Source organism: Aythya marila, assembly GCF_965140915.1.
Source record: "Aythya marila genome assembly, chromosome: 3".
Lineage (NCBI taxonomy): Eukaryota > Metazoa > Chordata > Aves > Anseriformes > Anatidae > Aythya > Aythya marila.
Genome location: NC_139044.1, coordinates 81,652,149 through 81,673,248, shown reverse-complemented (window position 1 = coordinate 81,673,248; position 21,100 = coordinate 81,652,149). Strand labels below are relative to the sequence as shown.

General features: G+C 40.6%; 1 long non-coding RNA gene across 2 annotated transcripts; it reads right to left on the bottom strand.

The window, feature by feature from the left end:
• Nucleotides 1–616: 616 nt before the first annotated feature.
• LOC309876068 lies at nt 617–14,405 on the bottom strand. 2 transcript variants are annotated; one of them, XR_014317114.1, is made up of 5 exons: nt 14,299–14,405; nt 12,679–12,842; nt 7,751–7,866; nt 1,205–1,458; nt 617–889 (listed from the first exon to the last, which is right to left on the bottom strand). It is a non-coding gene; the product is annotated as an uncharacterized lncRNA (long non-coding RNA). The 2 variants fall into 2 exon arrangements; XR_014317115.1 differs by lacking the exons at nt 617–889; nt 1,205–1,458 and adding an exon at nt 4,918–5,152.
• Nucleotides 14,406–21,100: the final 6,695 nt, after the last annotated feature.

Below are 21,100 nucleotides of genomic sequence, written 5' to 3'. Positions count from 1 at the left end.
ATGGTGCTGCAGGCTCAGCCTCCAGCAGCCGGCAGCCTCCTCCCCACAACACAAAGAGAAAGGCAGCAGGTTTTCTGCTCACAAGGACACAGTTCAGCTCCTATGGTGAGGCTGGCATCTTGGGCAGCCTCTGTCCACACGCATGGGGCAGCTCGTCAGGGTGGCACCGAGCCCTGCTGGGTGCACAGCAACCCACTGGCTTCTACCCCAGCGCTAAGCAGAGAACAGCAGCTACACGGACAGCACACACAAGGGTGTGTGACAGAGCTTTCGCCTGAATGTAACAGCATGTTTTCTTTCTACTTCTGAAGACAATTTGGACTGCTTTTCATTGAAATATCTTTCTCCTAGAGACCCCAGTTTATTATGGATGGATTCCAGCACTTACAGTCCTGAGCACAACTCTTTGCTGCTGAAAAGAAACTCGTGACAATGCAGCAGGCAAACAAAGGATACCTTAAAGTGTGAAGTATTCTTTCCACACTCACACAAACACGGCAGAAGTGGCAGGTCAAGCAGCCCCATGAGCTCAGTACGTGCCACACATTTCCTCTCCGATGGAAAGGGAGTGGTTCAAAGGAAGCAGAGCAAAGTTCCAACACAGTTTGGGCGGGCTCTGACTCCAATTTCTGTTTTGAAACCTTGCCTACATTTCTCTGGGTATCACCGATCGAGAACGGATCTGCTTTCTCACAACAAATAACTACTGTCAATTATTTGTACTGCAGCAGGGCCTGAAATCGACAGTCACGGGCCCGAGGTCTTGTTCTGTTCAGTGCTGTACAAACTTAGACATGTTTCTGCAGGGCTGAAAAGGCATGGAGATGTGCTTTCAGTGAAATTTTAAGTATTCCAAGAAGTAATGCCAATTTCTGTTTTCCTGCCTGCACTGTTCAGAATGCACAAAACACAGAAAACAACATTAAGAAAGTAGGTAAAAAAGCAGCTTATGTTTATCCTCTGAGACTCTCTGTTATCTTACTAAGAACCAGGCAGTAATACAGCTCCTTATGATTTTGCTTTCATGTTTTGCCCAATCTCAGGATATACAGTACTAAAAGAACATACCCCTTTCAGGGACAGAATACCAGAACAACTGCTTTCTGCACATTGTAATGACAAGAAAAGAAGGCCTTTAATATCCAGGCAGGAAGACAGCATTCAGGATTTACACAAATCACTGGAGAGCTTTGTGCTAAAATACCTGAAACGCCACTGATGGTCTCCAGCAAACAAGTTCTCAAGGGTTTCCAAACCTGCTTGTCCTTCTATTTCTCTCTAGACCTATGGCCTAGCAGATGTTTGTCCCAGACACTTGAAGATGGGGCCTGCAAAGATCCTGGGAGGGCAATTCTACCTTCTCCTTCTGTAATCCATACCAGCCTCTGGTACTTTTGTGAGGCATTTCGCTTGTTGTCCAATGCAGTCTCGGTGTTTCTGAGTGGTCATTTGCCTTTTCTATTAAAGATAAAAAAAAAAAAAAAAAAAAAAAAAAAAAAGTTAAAAAATCTTAGTAATACAATGTTATTTAAACTTTAGCAGTTTTACTGATGCTAAACAAGCTCCATTGTAACTCTAGCAGTTTCCATATAAACTCCGTATCCAGTTCTAACTTCTGTTTCCTGAAAACTTTTGCTAGGACAGCAGGGTAAGCTATTTTCTTACTCTTGACACAGCTGAAGCTTTTAGAAGGAACATGAAGGGCCAGGACTTTTAAGGAAGCAAGGTCACTTATTTTGTCTTTTAAAAAGGGTTTTTAAGAAGCCAGATCCCAGCTGATTTTTTGTATGCCAAATACGAGAAATATAATATGAGAGAAACAGAAGTGCTATTTTGGGTCACATGAGTATCATATTCTGGACAATCCTTTTATTAGCAGGCAGATAGCCCTTTCTTGCCTCTTCTTTTAGTATTTTCAGACTTCAGCCTCATGCATTTCCACCACTGCTGAGAATGGGACATTTATAAACTTCCTGTCACTAAAAATTATAGGTAAATCTGAACTTGAACTTAGCTAGAAGTACATCACAAAGTGCAAAGCAGCAACTCACATCCTTGTTTAAAACCATGTTTTCAAAGAGAAGGTCAATATTTTTTGTATTATATTTATCTTCTTTCTAAATGCCTGACCCAAATAAGTAATCAAAGAGAATGAAAGCCTAAAGCCATCAGTTCAAATTTCATCATGTGATTCTATCCTGGTGTGTAAGAAAACACTCCATTAACTTAACAAGCAAAGTGTGCATTGGAAATGTTATTCTAAGCATTTAATGGAGTTACATAACTCTTGTGTGTTTGCTACAGATAGTAAAAATAGTCAAGAAACATTGCTTAGTAAAAAATGCCCTTTTATTTAAAAAGTAAAAGTTGCTTACAGTTTTCTCAGACAGTTGTATCAAAATGTTTATGATAAATATTATCAAAACTATTTTACATGTTTAATAAAAACAGTTATTAAAAATAAGCTCTTTTAAACATGGCAAAATAAAAATTGAATCTTTCTTTGGAAAGTTTTGCTTTCCAGACAGCTATCACAAATACCTTTACTTCAGAGTAGAATGTGGTAAAATTTGATTATTCAAGAGTCTTAATGATTCAGGCATTTCCTCCGCCATCTTTGTAAATTTAAGCACATACATAGGTTTTGAAGCTTTCGTATGATTTCGACCACTAAGAGAAGCCCCTTGGAACTAAGACTATGTCTCTACTAGGCACAGCTCCGACGCCAAGGCCAACCGAGAGAGCGAAGGAGCATTTTTAATTACAGCACTACCCTATGCATTTATGATTACTTAAGTGCACTTGACCCCACCAGTTGTCTAATCCTTCCTTTTAACTTCTCCACGGTCTATTAAACATCCCCATTTACAAGACTCTCTGCTGGAATCAAACACTTGCTGGTTGCAATGTCTGTCTTTCCTGCTTACAATGTTCTGACAGCCCTTAACATATTCCAGTCCAGATTTGACCTCTGAACGGTATGCATCTAAATTGAGTTGATCTCACTGACAAAGATCAAGCGGCTACTTAAAGTGTCTTGTGGCTGGATTTTCCAGCAGACCTACAACTTCAAGCTGAAGGAGACATGAAAGGCTGCATGCAGCTGCAAGCAGTATTAGGAGGTAGGAGAACAGTACAAGCCTCACTTTATCTGAACAGCAAGTGCTACAGGGAAAAGGGAAAGGAAATGGGCTACAGATTCTTGGCTCCAGCGTAAGCCCATGCCTAGAATGCATGATGATGACACTCACCCATGCATGATGGATACTCTCCTGTGCACTACTCATGCATGATGATGATGTTATCATAGAATCATAGAATCATAGAATATCCTGAGTTGGAAGGGACCCTTAAGGATCATCAAGTCCAACTCTTGACACCGCACAGGTCTACCCAAAAGTTCAGACCATGTGCCTAAGTTCACAGTCCAATCTCTTCTTAAATTCAGACAGGCTCGGTGCAGTGACCACTTCCCTGGGGAGCCTGTTCCAGTGTGCAACCACCCTCTCTGTGAAGAACCCCCTCCTGACGTCCAGCCTAAATTTCCCCTGCCTCAGCTTAACCCCGTTCCCGCGGGTCCTGTCACTGGTGTTAATGGAGAAAAGGTCTCCTGCCTCTCGACACCCCCTTACGAGGAAGTTGTAGACTGTGATGAGGTCTCCCCTCAGCCTCCTCTTCTCCAGGCTGAACAGGCCCAGTGACCTCAGCCGTTCCTCGTACGTCTTCCCCTCCAGGCCTTTCACCATCTTCGTAGCCCTCCTCTGGACACTCTCCAACAGTTTCATGTCCTTTTTATACTGTGGTGCCCAGAACTGCACACAGTACTCGAGGTGAGGCCGCACCAGCGCAGAGTAGAGCGGGACAATCACCTCCCTTGACCTACTAGCGATGCCGTGCTTGATGCACCCCAGGATACGATTGGCCCTCCTGGCTGCCAGGGCACACTGCTGGCTCATATTCAACTTGCTGTCTACCACGACCCCCAGATCCCTCTCTTCTAGGCTGCTCTCCAGCGTCTCATCGCCCAGTCTGTACGTGCAGCCAGGGTTTCCCCGTCCCAGGTGCAGGACCCGGCACTTGCTCTTATTGAACTTCATGCGGTTGGTGATCGCCCAGCTCTCCAACCTGTCCAGATCCCTCTGCAAGGCCTTTACGCCCTCATTTGAGTCCACAACTCCTCCAAGTTTGGTGTCATCAGCAAACTTGCTCAAAATACCCTCTATTCCTACATCCAGATCGTTTATAAAAATATTGAAAAGTACCGGCCCTAAAATGGAGCCTTGAGGGACCCCACTGGTGACCGCCCGCCAGCCTGACGCAGCCCCATTTACCATAACCCTTTGGGCCCTGCCCGTTAGCCAATTGCTCACCCATCGTATGATGTTTTTATTTAGCTGTATGGTGGACATTTTGTCCAGTAGGATCCTATGGGAAACCGTGTCAAAAGCCTTGCTGAAGTCCAAAAAAATCACATCAGCTGGTTTCCCTTGGTCCACCATACGGGTGATCTTATCATAAAAGGAAATCAGGTTAGTTAGGCAGGACCTACCCTTCACAAACCCATACTAGATAAACAAGTTCTCTGAGTAGAAATTGAAGATTTTATGCTATCTCCCTTCTTTATGGTGCTGCTGGATTCAGTTGTACTAATGGCTTAGAACTTTTCTAAAATACCACGAGGGAAAACAACTTCCCTACAAATCCAGGAGGTTCATCAGTGCAACATGCAGTATAGGACCACTGCATGGAGAGAAAATTTCCTGCTCTCAAGCACATAAAGTAATTTATGAATGTTGTCCTGAAGGTGATTGCCAGCTGACATAAAAAAAAATAAAGAATATAAAATTCCTAACCTTTTCCACTCAAAAGTCACAAACAATGTAGACAAAACCACAGCTTGTGTGGGGAGATGAAGAGGCTAGGCAAACAGCTGTAACATTTGCAGTTATATCTGTGTTTTTGTTATTTATTTACATTTATTTTCCTTTGAAGTAATAGCCTCTTCTTTTCAGACGGGTTTTGCTGCTGATGTCCTTAATAAACTTCAGTAGTATTCTAGCAGGGAGAGAAAGCTCTTGATTGCATTTTCTTGAAAAGCCTGTTTTGCCATCAATATATTGGAAAGCAACCAATAACTATCTTTCTGCAGGGCCTATAGAAACAGAATTAATACAAGAGAAGTCTTTGAAATAATTCTTGCAACATCAGTGTAAAAGAAGCTCATGTGCTTGCCTGGCAAGCTTTTTCGGTCTAATACAGCAAGAATGTACATCTTGAAAAAGATGATCCATTTTCCAGATAATGTTTTTTTTTTTTTATTTTTTTCCATGTTTCTAGAAAAGAATCTATGCGGTTTATATTCTGGTTACCTGAATGAGAGAACACCGATCCAGAAAATACTCCCATTATTTTCAGTGGATTAGAAAAGGTAATGCCTGTCTTGCAAAACTCTTTTAACTTTCCTTGCTCCTCTCATTTTTCTAGCCATCATTTCTGATGTAGACTCAGTGACTCTGATCTTACAGAATGTAAGTTTGCCATTCCTCAATTTCTTTACCTACATCCAGTTTCTGAAGAAATGCATGGAGCTGTCATTCAAAACCTTTGTGCAGTGAGTCTAAGGAAAAGAAACCTCAAGGAAAACAAATATCAAGGAAAACAAAAACAGAGGCTTGATAAGATCTTACTGGGTGACTGAGACCTGGGACAACTAAGGCTTTCTTATGTTCAAGTGCTAAAAAAGATACCTCTTATGGTATGGTAATGGAAGGGAGAGATGATAGGTAGTGACTCATACCTAATCAAAGCAGTGATAATCAATCATAGAATTAAATTTAGGTTTTAACAAAACAACCAAAAACAATGACTTTAGATTTCATTTTACAAAGCAAGTACAAAACTAAGAAATAACTAAGATCCAAACTATCCTGGGGTGTATAGGAGAATAGTTGTTCTGTGGTATATCCTAGCAGTAAGAAAACCACTACCTCATTTCAAGAAATACTTATATATACATATATACAGCACCAACAGAAATAACATATCCCCTAAAAAAATGTTTTCTTCACATGTAACACAACAGACTGAAGAGTTTTAGTTATTCTCTCCCAGTGTTCTCCTCCCTGCCAGGATACAAAACCCTGTGACATTTCAATTCCATTGTGCAGGTAAGAATTTTCAGTACACAGTTGCTTGCCTTGGGGTAACAAAATCAATTTGGTAATTTGGTTGTTAAATCAAGAAGGAAGGAATGTTATTTCAAGGTTTTCTAAGGCTTCTGTGTAATTGTCTGTCCCTTAACTATGTCTGATTTTCTTCCAAACATACTGTAGATTTTGGAATTTGTAGTAGAGATGACAAATTTTTCTAGGATTTATTTCTCCCTTCAAAAGGTATTTAAACTGAAGTACCTGGCTAGTACATGGCAATTACTGCTTACTGAATAAACTATCTTGCTAAATCCTGTGTTGCACCAGGTGTCCATCAGTCACTGAGCTGAAGGAAATCGAGGTTATTTCTAGGGTTTCCACAAAAGATGTGTGTAGACTTAAAACTTCAACACATATTAGGTAAGCAGTTCTATTGTTTCTGAACTCAACATTTGAACAATACTATTGTCTTCCTGTCTGCTTTAAAATGACACAGGGTGTCTGAATAATGACATTTCCCCCTTTCAACAGTATAAAAGGTGATGTCATCTCTCTGCAAGCACACATAAATCTGCTGGAATTACATATTATGAAACATTTGAGGCAAGACATCCAGTATCTCTAGTATGAGATTCTTATGTTGTAGAAATAAAATGAGGAAAGGATTAACAGTATCTAAGTTACTTAATAGCTCAGAAATGTAGGCAGAGATGATCTACCATACAGATTTCTTTGCACTCAGTATGACTAAATCTTTGACTAATTTAAACATTTTAAAAGCATTTCATGTGTATCTCATAATTCCAGGAACACAGCAAGCATGTTGCTGCATTGCCATTTGGATGTTTTAAGTGGTAAATCCTGGACTCCATGTAAGCATCTGCTTCCATTACAGTTGGCTTGGTTCCCAAGAACCAAAAATCTCTGCTTTTAAAAACTTCCTCTAGTTTCTTTTGAATTCCTTTAATAAATCTTATGGAATATATTTCACTTGCACAGAATTACCACATCCATTTTACTCTGACTTCATCCTGAGAGCATCATCTTTCAGGATGAAAAAGCAAATTAATTGTATTTTACACTATTAAACTCAAAGTAAACCGTCAATACACCAGTCTCTGACCTGAATTTCTTCTGTCAGAACCAGAACCAAAATACTGTGTGACTCAACTACTGAGACTATCTTCAGCAATTTCATTCTTTGCTGACTTGTAGATAAGACAAATAATAATTAATACACCATAGTACATCATAACAGCTGCTTTAGCATTTTTTACAGTTACACCCACTAAAAGCAGAGTTTTCTGACAAACTTAGACTGACTGAGCTAGTCTTCTTCCATCTTAAGGCTGAAGAACCTTTGAGAACCTATGGGGAAGATCCTTTGCTGCTATGATTCTTCATTGTTCCTCCTTCCTTTTAGTTCTCACTTTTAGTATTGAAGTGTTCATTGAAAGTTAGACCCTTTCTGCTCTTAGAACAGTGCAAAACATACTATCTTTTACTTAGATAATGACTATACATATCTGTTCCTTGGAAAAAAAATATATTCCAAATTTTCTAGATTCTTTGGCCAGTTGAATTTGTTGCTACTAAATTACCTAATGATATACTTTGCCTGGGAATTTTTCTTCTTCCAGCCATTTTATTATTTTTCAAGGACCCATGCTGCTTTGTTCATTTGATGTTCTCCTTCAAGGAACCAAGCTTCACCCAGCTACAGAAATACAAAACAAGAGAAACAAAAAGTTATCTCGGTTCTTTCATATTTTTTTCTGCTGCTCTTCTTGTTATGTCATGGACCCCAAGAAGACCTTTTTCTTCCAACACTGCTTCTCCCTGTCTCTAAATCCCTTCTTCCTTTTGGGACAGTATTCCCCTTTGAGCCTCCTGTCTCTCTACCTGGTACACACACAAGTGTTCCCTTCTGCTCATCTATGCCGTATCTCATACTCCAGCACCAGTCCTCCTCCACTCCAGTGCTATTTCTTCACAAAAACAGCTCAGTTTAACTGTTTGGCATGCAAAGAAAACTGTCAGATATATTACCTTCTTTCAGCAAGACTTCAAGGTGCAGTTTTAGCATAACAGGCACAGTGAAATTATCAGTCCTTAAGTATTCACTTATTCACGGGAACATTCTTGCATTGTGTAAATGGGTTTTATACGTGTTCCCTCAGTTGTTTTCTTTTCTCCATAGGTCTCAAGTTTAAGATTTAACTGAAATATATTAGATCAAATTGATGAGCACTTTGCTACTATGTGTCTCAGTCACCCTCATTAAAAAAAAAAAAAAAAAAAGTTTTGCCACTGTGTTTAAGTAATTTGGCCTAGGTGATTCATTGTTTATTCCTGCCCAGATTTAGTGCTCACTATGAAAGAATAAAGATATTTCTTTCAAATGCCCAGCAAAACAACAGTAGCTGTTTTCACAGGCTGAGTTTTGTGGTCATAAAGCAGTGTTGATACAGGAATGGAACTGTCAAGACTCAGTTTCTTTCTTCACATGCACAAATGTTCAGCATGTTCAAAACACACCATTTGAATACACAACATTATTTTAAAAAATGCACTTTTGGGAAGCAGCTCAACTGAATGGGTGTGCAGAAGCATAGCTTTGAAGAAGAATCCTATTTTAATGGAGATTGTCTCTAACTTTCCCAGGTATTGCTAAGGCATTCATCACTGCAGCCTGCAAGGTTACAGCAGTACATAAACACAACATGATCATACTGCATTTACAAATCCCAGGTACTATCCTGACTTTCTTAGTGCTGGTTCCACTGGGTCATGATACTTTCTGTTAATCCTGCACACATCAAAACATCTAACTAACTTCAGAAGTGGGACCAACTGGGACAGCTTCTCATGGGGCACCTTGCAATGCAAGACCAAAAGCAGCTTGTACACCAAAAGAAGTTTCTCACTGCATGTGGGCTTGTTAGGTGAGGAGTTCTTGTAGGGTGTGATACCGACTCATGCATAAAGCAGTCTGGTTCTTAATACCTGGACTAAATCATGAAGAACAGTACAAACCATGGTATTTAAATTTAGAGTAAATTGCAATTTTTAGTCATGTTGTTGCTATATTCTCTAATATGCCACATGTGGTGGCTGAACCATCCAACATCTGGCCTGTGAATATGATACTGCCAAAGCTGTACTCGGTGGCTGCCAAACGGCTGAGCCCATGTGTGGCTTCACAGCTTGATATCCAGAGAGCTCAACTATGATTCAAATTCTGAAAAATCATCATGTCTAAGGTTGCAGCATGATTCAGCAGTTTGGAGGAGAGCCTTCTTAAGAGGAAAGAAGAAAACAACAACAACAACACCCAAAAAAAAAGTAAAACAAAAACCACCACAGCTGACCATGTATGGCATAAAACTTAACAAAGAAGTAAATGTCTTAAACACCTTCACCTCACAGCAGAGCTCCATAACTTGACTGGTCAGTACAAAATATGGCTAGTTACAAGCACTGGGGGCTAAATTCTGCTCCCATAACTATGGTGCAAGATAATTTCAATTTCACACAGTCTGTTTAAATATGAATACACAGAAGCTACTCGACACGTCTCTTGCTGGCACTGTTTGTGGTAAGTTTGAAATCATTAACCAGGTAGAGAGCACACTTCTTTATGAAAGAAAGCCTCCAGTGGTATTCCAGGAATGCTGCTAGAGAGGAGGACTCAGTCCCTACCACACAAAGATGCTTGATTTATAAATGAATTAATGTTTGTGAACTGACAAGGAACAAAAAACAGGGTCCTGCACACACACACACAGAGAATGCATTGGAAACCCCAGTGTTGTGCTAATTACTCCGTGTGCTCCAGGGATGTTTACACATACATAAAAAGTGAACACAGCTTGTGAAAACGGGGTGCCTACTGTCCTGGGACATGGAAGAGTTCAGCTGCTCATTCACATTGCAAAGCCTATTCCTCCCAGTTGGCTCCTTGCCTTCGTAAAGCTGAAAATAGCTAAACTGTGTGATTTCCTTCGTGCACTGATGGATCAGGCGGGCCAGCTCTGCCTCCAGCCATGAGAACACTCGGACTTCCTGCTGTGCTTCTGAACACTGCCTGACCAGGCAGGTCACACACCGTCCATCCATCTGTACCATGCTTATTCTTCTGCTGACGATGCCTACGTTGCCTTTGCCAAGCAGAGTGGCTTAACAAATATTCTCTATTCCTTACAAAATACATGCTCGGTCATTTGGGAAATAATAAAATTTTTAAAAAGTGGAATAAATGCTGCCCCTGTTCAGGCTGAACAATTTGTTCAGCAGTACAAAATGTTGCTTTAGGAAAGCTTCCTTTGAATATAGTACATGAGATAAATGGAGCCTTTTTTTCTCATTCCCTTCTCTTTACCAGTAATTGAATGAAGTAGAGATTGTGAGGTAAAATCAAGCACATCTGGGTCAATTAGCATGGAAAGTCAATTCTTTAAAACCTGATGGATGCCTCTGGGAATCGTGCACTTCACAGCACGAATCTCAGTGCAGTGCTGCTCTCTCAGCAACTCAACTCAATTAAGCCATTACGTGGTTCTTTAAATCGGGGAATCTGGGGGAATTGGTTAATTGTCTGCTTGTCATGGTTCCTCCTCAGGGAGCATGTAAACGTCTTCTGTTTCTCCTATAGATGTGCGGTGCACATAAGAACAATCCATTTTAGCTGACTTATTCAAAGCTTATTTCTCCCGTGGGAAAATTAATCTTCCTCCTCAAATACTGCCCTGAAGAACAAAGCTGTCCAGTGGAAACAAACCATCCCATCAATACAGAATAGGTTTTCATTGATTACAGTCAGGTTTATATTTCTTATTCCTTGCAAGTCTCAAGTATTTCTCCCTGCTTTCACTTGATCATAACTTTCACAACCAACCTTCTCAGAATTGTGGTATGGTTTCACCATTCTCTGCAGCTACGAAAAGCTCTGCAACACACATGGACTTACCTAATGCACTATAAGTCACCCACTGCCTTTACAGTCAGCAGAGCCTGAGCAAGCTGTCTAAGCATACACAAAACTCTGCACTCAGTGGGCAGAGCTGACCATCTCTGGAGGACAACTCATCCTGTGACCAGATAGGTGGGCAGAATGACACATTGGGGAATGCTTATCTGCCTCCAAAGAGAGCTGCTCTGAGTCCACTGAACCAAGGGATCCTCTAAGGGGATTGTGAACAACCAGCCTAAGGCAGATATCCCACTTCTAGACTGCAAAAATAGTGAGATTAATCCCACCTGCATCACCCCACCACCGTCACTGTGACAACCACCCTGTAAAGACAGACTGCTGCTCCTGCCTGTCATCACATCAGTGAGCTTCTCTTCACGTGCACACAAGCAGCTGACTTTCCCTTCTTTTGCTTCACATTTCAGACTGATTAACACCCAAAATCTCCAGCTGGCCTCAGTGGGAGACAGTTGCTGGGTGCTCAGGGTTGTGGAAAACAAATCACCCCATTTAGCCCCTAAATATGGATTTAGAAGGCTAACTTTAGATTCAGACTTTTTTTTTTTTTTTTAACTTGGCACGGTACTAAAATCCATCCATGAGGCAAGTTAATTTTTTTACCATCAAAGAGAAGTAAAACAACTTCTCCAAGGTCATACAGTAGGATGACTAGGATTAGTATGCCACAAATTTTGTGTGCTATAACCAGAAAATTATTCTGCTTCCTAAATGTGACATAATTGGGACATAGTCTGATAAATGGAGACTGAGTAAGCCACACTAAATCTACTGATGTGTTCTGTAATGTCTGGATGTGTCCCCAACCCTAGCTATGAAAGGAAATGTAATTATGGTAATGGGAAAGTGCAGTCCGCCCATCATTTGGGTTACCACACACATACGTAACTATTTCAAATATAGAACTGCAGTAACATCTCTTTTACTCTTATCTCCTTTAGATAGCTTTTTCCTTCAGTTATAAGCTTGATGTCTTTTCCTCTGACAGGAGAAACACTATTCTGGTGCATGTGCATTAGCCAAGGGCTGTCATGTCATTCAGAGGAGGTGGTAGGGCTGCTCTGGTCATGAGAGCTGCCATTGGGGCAGGCACCCTCACTTGCCCACGTAGGTCTAACCAGAGTATTTGTTTGGGTGCAATGGTGGGGATGAAGGAGGGAAGCTAGGTCTGAGGAAGAAAGTTCAAGAAGGAGAAGAAGATCAGGAAGCCAGAAAATTATATAAAGCACCCTTGTGTTTTGGAACCTAGGCCAATTTTAAAAATGAGGCATATGGCTCTTGCTGCAGTCTCATCCGTGAATGCAGGGCACTGTAGAGATTCACAAGCCTTATTCAGACAGCCTCGCTTGGCTCTGGGCAAACAGAACAGCACAGCACACAGTGTGGGCTAGCTCACACAGCTTCTGAGATGGCAGCTTAAACCAGTCAGCTCCTCAGGTGTAAAAGGGTAAATTTACACTGGCATCCTTAGAACATATCACTCACTCAGCTTGCATCATCTGGAGGACTTCTTGTCTTCAGAAGTTGTGCAATACGTACGTGTAACTTAAAAACTTGAGCTGCGGCCCCAGAGTACGTGCAAGGGTTCCTGACAACAAATCTTCTGGCTCTCCTGCCTGTCTGCACTCCAGTGACACAATGCCAGGCTATTTTCCTCCTACGGAGGACTGGCAGGCAACCATTTTTGTGCACTTCAGCTTGCCCTGGTTACAGAAAAGAGAGGAAATATTTTATTAACTTTCATCTCCCAAACCAGAGTGTGCTAGATAGCCAGACTTCTAGTTTCACCAAGCTTGGGTAAATGAGGTAGTGGCTTAAGTAGGTAAAAGAGAAGTGGCTTACTGCCAAATGTTTGCAGAAGCGTTAGAAGCATCTGAACTTTAAATTGTTAATATCTTTAGGCTGTCATGCCCCGGTGTTTATCACAAGCTAGAAGAGTATAAACAGAGGCAGCAGTGAATAGCATTAGAGAAAGGGAACTGTGACCTGCACATTGCCACACAAAGCCACCTTCTTGTAAGTGCCTTGTTCTTGTGCTGAGCAACGGCATGTAGCAGCAAAGTAATCCCAGCCTTGCCATGGGCAGCCAGCCCGGCGTTCTGGTGGCAGCTCCTCTAGCATCCAAATGCAGCTGCCAACCAGAGCTTCATGTCCAAAGGGGCTCTCCTTTCATCTTCCACCCTGAGCCAAAATCACACAGTACTTCTGTTCTCTGAAAATAACATTAGTGCTCATGTACATGCACCTGGACCAATTGCCAAACTATTGTAGATTCAAGACACTTTATATCCTTTCTTGAAAACAAAGAAGCAAACAAACAAACATCACCACACAGTATTGCTTCTGCCCTCTGCCTTTCTTATGGCTTGGAATTCATCAAGATTGTGCCTCATTAATCATGTCTGGTAGAAGAAAAATGGGGAAAGACTAGCACAGTCACAGAAAATTCAATCTAACCAAGTCAGCAGTGGCTTGAAAGCTTTTGGATGCCTTGTAATTCACACACAAGTAGTTCCCACAGTCCAATTTCTAACGAAAAGATATTTGCACCCCAAAGTTAGTGCAGGTAGAGGCCAGTAACAGCTGAAAGGGGCCGGTAACAACTGAGTTGCTTCCTGACCATAAGATGCAGGAACCTCTGCAGTTAAATATACCTTATCTGCAGGTGAAGATGGAGCAGATCATTGCATATCCAATGCATGTCACGTAGCCAATGCATGACTGCCCTGCATGTCCTGTACTGCAGCCTTTCATCCCAGTTCAGAGACTCTGCACAATGCTGCCGCCATGTTTATGCTGGGGCTGCTCTGGCGCAAGGGGCTACTTGAAATGTGGCACACACTGAATAAAGACAGGACTTCTTCCATAGCTGTCAGTAGCACCTTTGAAAAGCAGTATGTGCATCGTTAAAAAATAAATAAATAAAAAATAAACACCATAATAATAATAAATAAAAAGGAACCATTTGCAAGAAATAAGAACTTCCTTTTCTTGCCTTTCTTCAAAAACAGCTCTGGCACCCTCCAAGCCCCAGAGTAGCACAAAAATGCTCACATTGGCATTGCAAACACATACGCCCAGAGGAACACACATACACATACCTACACAGACCCAAAGCCCTCTCCCCAGGAATGTGGCCATCTCTTTTCAGGTACATACCAGCAGGAATGCATACACTGAAGAAACAGAGCAGGAAAAGAGCAATGTTTTTTTCACACAGACGTTTTTACTCTGCTTGCAGCAGTCCCCTCCTTTTACAGCCTCAGGCACGGCTCAATTTGGTCAAGCCAAAGGCAGTGGAGGCATGATGCAGATGAGACCACACCTTCCAAGCACCCTCCAATCACACAGAAAGAGAGCAGATGTCAACAAACCCACACCTTTGTGGGACCAGCCCCTTCTTCTTACATGAGGCAGTTTCCACTAAATAAGACCGCTCCTGCAGATGGCCAGCCTGTTTCCACTTGTAAAGGGTGAGCAAGCAAGGCCAACACTTTCCATAAACTCTGAAGCAAGGCTGAGAGGACTGTAAGCAGTTTTCCCCTTCTTCTGCTCAGAGAAAAGATAGCTCCTTCCTTGAGAAGTGCTTTTGTGCTGTGTGTGGGGTATCAAGAGCCAATACAAATCTTCCCTCAGTCTTCACTTCAGGCAGTGAAAAAATTGTTTGCCTACAGAATATGGATACCCATTCAAAAATGTGACTTCTACCTTACACTGACAAGCCTACTTAACCTCTCCACTGACATTAGTTGCCTTCTTTGCCACTCAGCAGAATTCAGACGAGATCCTCTTGCATTTTCTCTTACATCCTTCTCTACACATGCACATCAAAACATCTCCAAAAGCTGATGTTGAGAATTTCCAGCCCAGATCAAATGCAAGAGGCTTGTCCTAAAAGGTAAAGAACTGAACTGCAGCCAAGCTTCAGTATAACTTTTTCCAGATGTCAGAGCACACTCAAACTATCTCTAACATCAGTTCTGTTTTGGGACAACATGCAACATAAGCATCAGTAAAACCTTACTGTCACGGGACAGTAATTTAACTCCTTGGAAATGCTTAAGATGTCTGGGTTAAGAAGGCAAACAACTTGAAGGCATCCAGAGAGGAAAACCACAGTTCTGATGTACACTTCTCATAGCAAGGAAGTCCTGTAGAAACGAAAGAGGCAGACTCCAGCTTCCTAGAATAAGATATATGAGACATCATGAAAGTGCTTGCAATGGCACACACTCTAGCCAAAAAAGTGGTTTTTAATAAAATTGGAAAAGGGTGTATTGCATTCCCACAGAAATGGTAGAAACACAGATGTTGTCCAAGTTTAGAGAAGAAAAAAAAAATAAAAATCCACATTTTTGATGTTTGCACCAAAAGAAAAAAACTCCTTCTTTGAACATTTGATGGAAGAGTATTAAAAGAATTCATTATTATTATCATGGCTCCCACCAGCAATACAAGAGGCCAGGATCTGTCAACATCTTCCTTATAAATCCATCCTTCAATAGAATCTAAATTGGCCTGAAATAGCTAGTTGGGACCAAAATCTGGTTTGTGAGATTTCTGGAAACAAAACTCCATCTGGCTGTTTACAAAATTCTAGTCCGAAGAAAATGAGAGAGACCGTGAGAGCGGAAGAGGGATAATTTTTAGTGGCTAAAGCTATCGTGTTTGTGTTGCTTCACAGTGCTAATCAGAGATCAGCAACTGAAAAGAAAGTTTGGAATTAGTGCTGATGGGCATCCCAAAGCCGGCATGCATGTTCAGCTATCTCCAACATTTTCTTTTGAAGCAGGCAGCTGCCACATAAAACAGGCTGTCTCGTGATATATCTGGAGCTCACATTTCTTATGACATCCTGGACAAAACTCATCAAGGACCACAGCAGGAAAAGAAAGATTCCCAGACATTCCTGATTTTCAGCAAAGAACCATTTCATGCTTAGGCTTAAAGCTAAGCTGTCTAAACCAATATTATTATACTCATTTATTGAGTCAGTTCGTTAGGTTTCAAGGGTAGCACTCAAACCAAAGGATAGATGCCATTTTCCTTTCTGAGCCAGCCTCCAGAAAGTACCTAACCCAAAGCTGTCCAATTCAATGGAAGACAGAGAAATACAGTTTCATTGCAAGTCAGATTTGGTAGATTTTTCATTTTATTGACTGAAAATACTTTTTCCCACCCACCGGTCCTGCACCATTGCATTCTTCAATGGCTTGGTCCTCCTTCACACACATGAAGCCCATCCCAGCTTCCTATTGGCTTCTGCAGTCTCCTTCCACACTTCAACTCCCACAGCTATAAAACAGGAAAAAGACAAAGGCTTTGCAATGTCCATTAACATTTCCCTGTACCAGCAGGCTTAGGCACCAGGCAGAATAGCAATGGGCCCTTGTGCTTCAGCTCCACTCTCCTTTCAGCTGAAACTCCACACAGTCTAACCAACTTACCTGCACTCTGATGAAATATTCATCCCTGGGTTACTTGTTCTCCCCTATTTTCCCAGAGTTTACAAGCTCTTTTACACAAACATTTCCTTAATCTGTGCAGCATGACTGCCAAAATTAGGATGTGAGTGTGGTCCCTTCAACTCTTGGGCTGTGTTTTACTGTTGCATTCCTACAACACTTTGCACAACCAGTATCTTTGCACACTAGTTTACTATTAAAATTGTACAATGCCCTCAATTATGTCTTAATTTTACCAGTTCAACAAATTACATAAATCTCTCATATTTTAACTCTCTGATGAGTTAGATCCTGCAGGAACACAGTCACTTAGCTCTTAGGCTTCCAACAGAATTACTTTGTGAACAGAATCTCTATGACAGTATCTGAAAGAAACTTTGAAACAAAATATTACAAGAGAGAAATTGCAGTTGGTGAGAGACCAATAAACACACTGTAAATTCTGAGGGTTTGCACAAGAAACACTGTGTCGTGAATGGCTATTCCAGAAATGGAAAAATAGAGAGCCTCTTAACATCCAAATAGGGTGAGAAGGCAGCACTCCAACAAACAAATCAGAAGTGGAAAGAAAAAAATGTCTGTCAGCTCCAAATAGTTTCGAAAATGAAAACAGGGATTAAAAAAGAAGAATTAAAACATGGGAAGCCAAAGCCTACCACTTGAAAGAAAACTAAATGCAGGCTACGTCCTGATGAGAAGCAATATCCTGTGTTTTCTGCCAGTGTTAGATAAGATTCAGTGATGAAGATGTGGTTTAAAATAGGATGAGGTTCAAATCGATACACAGAAAGAGAGGTCATGCTATCTCTTTGCTTTTTTACATGCAATTATGACTTTTCTAAACTGTGCATTTTGGGAGGTGGTAGATACAGTAGATGAAGCTCCCACATCAGCTCTTCCTTGTGGCCATCAGAAAAGCTGTGATTCTGAAAGAGGAACTACTGGTAACACCAACAGGTGCTGAATGCTACAGCCCTTTGCTGTGAAAGGCAGGAAAATCCCTGAGGAAATAACCTGTACCAGCTCCTCAGACTCCAGGTACCTGCAACACCACCCACTTTAGTCCTCTCAAAATGTCCCTAGCATGGGATCCTTTGTCACCAATGTCCCCCCCAATGTCACCCTTCCTTGAGATCCCTGAGGAGTCATGGCAGAAATCCAGCTACAACTGCTGTGGAGAGTTGTTCTGTGCAGGGGCACTTGGATGAAACTTTATAAACATAAAATATCCATGAAGTAGTTGTGAAGGGAGGTAAGGCCCTAGTGTGTGAGCATTATCAGAGAATGGCTCAGTAACTTCAGTTCTCCCAGTTGGCTCTTACCAGATTCAGGCCTTTTTGTGCTGTATCTCAGTAACTCCCCCTCTAGTACCAGCAATGATAAAGTCCTGCATACAAGGACCACTTCATTCAAAGCAATGAAGCTTGAGCCAACACTCCCAAATACAGTATATATTCAAGTGCAGGACTCAAGGAAGAGCATAGAAGACATGGACTGATTACTGAAGGTCTCCACAGAAGTCGTCAGTGATTACTACAGGTCTGTCATCCAAAACTGAGCCTTTGAACTACTTAATAAGAGGCCTTGTAGTCCAATCATTCACAACACTGGGACTTGTTTCAGAAATAACTACAGTGACAGAAAACAGTAAAACTGTTACCAAATTTGTTTTTACACAATAGGTTTTAATGACTTAAAATGAATCATGAAATATTTTTGAGTGTTCTCTAATGTGGGCCACAAAATGTTTTTTCTGCTTCTTGAAAAATACTAGTATTCCAGCCCCACTTAAAATTACAAAGATCAAAAAAGTCCCTCAAAGTGAAAAAAAAAAAAAAAAAAAAAAAAAAAAGCATTTTTTCATGCCAGTCAAGACCAGTGGGTTTTGATACAAACTGAATTTCAAAATATACTACCCCAATGCTTTTCCCTTCCAAAATCAGAAAGGAACAATAACATGTTAAAAGAAAGAATTACAAACTTATTGTAATCTTCATTTTACAACAAAATTAATGCAAGTGAGGCCCATGGTCAATTTCATCAGAATGCCTCTTTCTAATGAAAACAAACTTTGATGAAAGCTTTCCAATTGCCCTAGAATTTTAAGGAGAAAAGACTACAGATGTTTCTGGTGAGTTTTTTTTTTTTGAGAAAAATGTTGAGGCTTTTTTCAGTTTTCTCAGTTGAGAAAATTAGAGGCTGTATGACCTGCATAAGATAGATGAAGAGATAATTAAAAAAAAAAAAAAAAAAAAAGGTTTGACATAGAGATTTGAAAGGGATTTTCGTGGCCTGACTGTAGTTCTGACTGGTTTCCTAAGAAGAAAACAAACATCTGATTGCCTTTTATACTCTTGAAAAAAAAAAAAAATCATAATTTTTAAGTGTTGATCATAGCTTATTTTTAGCTCTGACAAACCACAGAAACATCTCCAAAATATTCCCAAGAAACACTGACCTTTCCAGCTTGGAAAGCAGAGATCTTAACAGCATTGTCTATGCTACTGTACAGGTTGAACAAATCTGTAAGACCCCTTGATGGCCCATTGAAAAGCTTTCCACATTTCCCATAAAAAATATACTTCTGGCTAGCAGAAGTATATCAAACCATATTCAGAAACACCTAAAGGAAGTCACATACAAAAGACTGGAGTGCTACTCTGAAGACTGCAAAGGAGATTCATGGGGCCCCAAGCTGGAGGCTGTGAGGAATAACAGTTTCAGAGAAGGCAACTTATTGATGACCCGAGTGAAATGGGGAAAGGCGGTGAAAAGGACTGAGAGTCAAAATGCATTTGGAATCAGAAAACAATGGTCAGGAAAAAGAAAAAGTTGCTAAAATGAACATGGATTTGATATGTAAATCATGTGAAAGTCAGTGAGTGCTTTACATGATGAAGAGTGTCGACACATAGGGAAAAAAGTTTTACCCCTCATGCACAGGAGACAACATTTTACAGTTGGTCATGAGGAATGTGACCACTGCTCTATGGCCAGTCTGCTGAAGCTATTCATAGCTGGGACTGGTTGTATATGTTTAATGATTATCTCAGCCTCACACTTACTCAGTTCGTGGATTGTCATTTCCTGATAGTAATTCCTTTGGGTTGAAGCTTGTTCATATTTGGTCACCCCCTGAAACTGAATCTCTGGGCAAGATGAAAACAATTACTTATGTGGGAGTGGGATAAGGCACTTTCTGCTAAATACAGTAACCACAAAGGTCATGCTCAAAACTCAAAAATAGCTAAATGTTAGAAATTTTGTTTCTGTGCTGTTTAGTAGAGTAAGCCAGGACTCAGGTTAAGTTTGAAGAATACTCATCCAGCACTTTTAAAGTCAGGAGGGCTTACGGTTGTAATTTTCACATATAAAGCTTAAAATTATCTATCCCTTTAAAGAAACTTAGCTGTCATTCCAGTTGTGGAGCAATGTTATATGCCTGTGTACTTCATATGTCCAAAGCTGGAGAACTCAGACTTTTTTTTGTTTTTTAAATGATGTCTGACAGCTAAACCAGAAAGTTTTTAAAGACAACAGTTTAAAATGTTTGTGTCATCACAGCAACAAGCTGGTATCTACTGTCTGCACTCCTGATTCAAAACTTCCTTCCAAGGAAAAACAGTCTCTAGTCAAGAGCATCATAGAGCTTGTGTCTATATTCATATTTGTCCATGAAAGAAGTTTCCCATCATCAATGCTGTGGTCCCATATCACATAAATTATGGGAGCTGTACTGCCTTAACTTTTTGCAGTTTTTTTCTCGCCATCTTCCCTGTTATTCTCATCTTACTTCTCCACAAAACTCTAGCACATTGGTTCATTTAGTCTTGAAGTACCAAATATGCTGTAAGCCTCGCAACTATGTTCCAGATTGGCTTTCTTGATAAATATCTGTGGGACAGAACTTTTTGTTACCTTGGTTTTTATTCATTCTGTTCTAATTTACTTTTTTTTTTTTTTAAATAATTAAGTGATGAGAATTTACTGCTCTGTGTTGGTCTGCAGGAGAAGCATGACAATTTCTGAGCAATAACATAACTTTGGCAGGATTTGTTCAGATTGGTCTTCAAGAAACGAAAATCAGACATCCATTCATCAACTAATTTGGCTTGAGACACAGCATGTGTGGTTTTATTGCTGGAATTGTATCATAGCAAAACAACCTTTTTCAAATGTCAGAAGTCCTTCATGTGTCAGCTCTGAACATAATGTACAATGTATTCTCTGCAGGAACAAACCTGTGACCTACAGCACCAGAAACACATATCTACACCTTTTCAACTAAAAGAATGATTTGATTGCATTACAAATAACTTAATACAAATTACATTAACTGTGCTGTCCATTCATTCTATCCAAGGGTTAAACAGTAATAAGGAGTAGAAATAGAAGAGATAACACATCTAGCCAAAGCGTTGGATAACTTAAACTGTCAAAATGGATTGCTGTAATTTCCCTCAAACTTCAAAATCCTGTTTTGTTGTGTGTTTTTG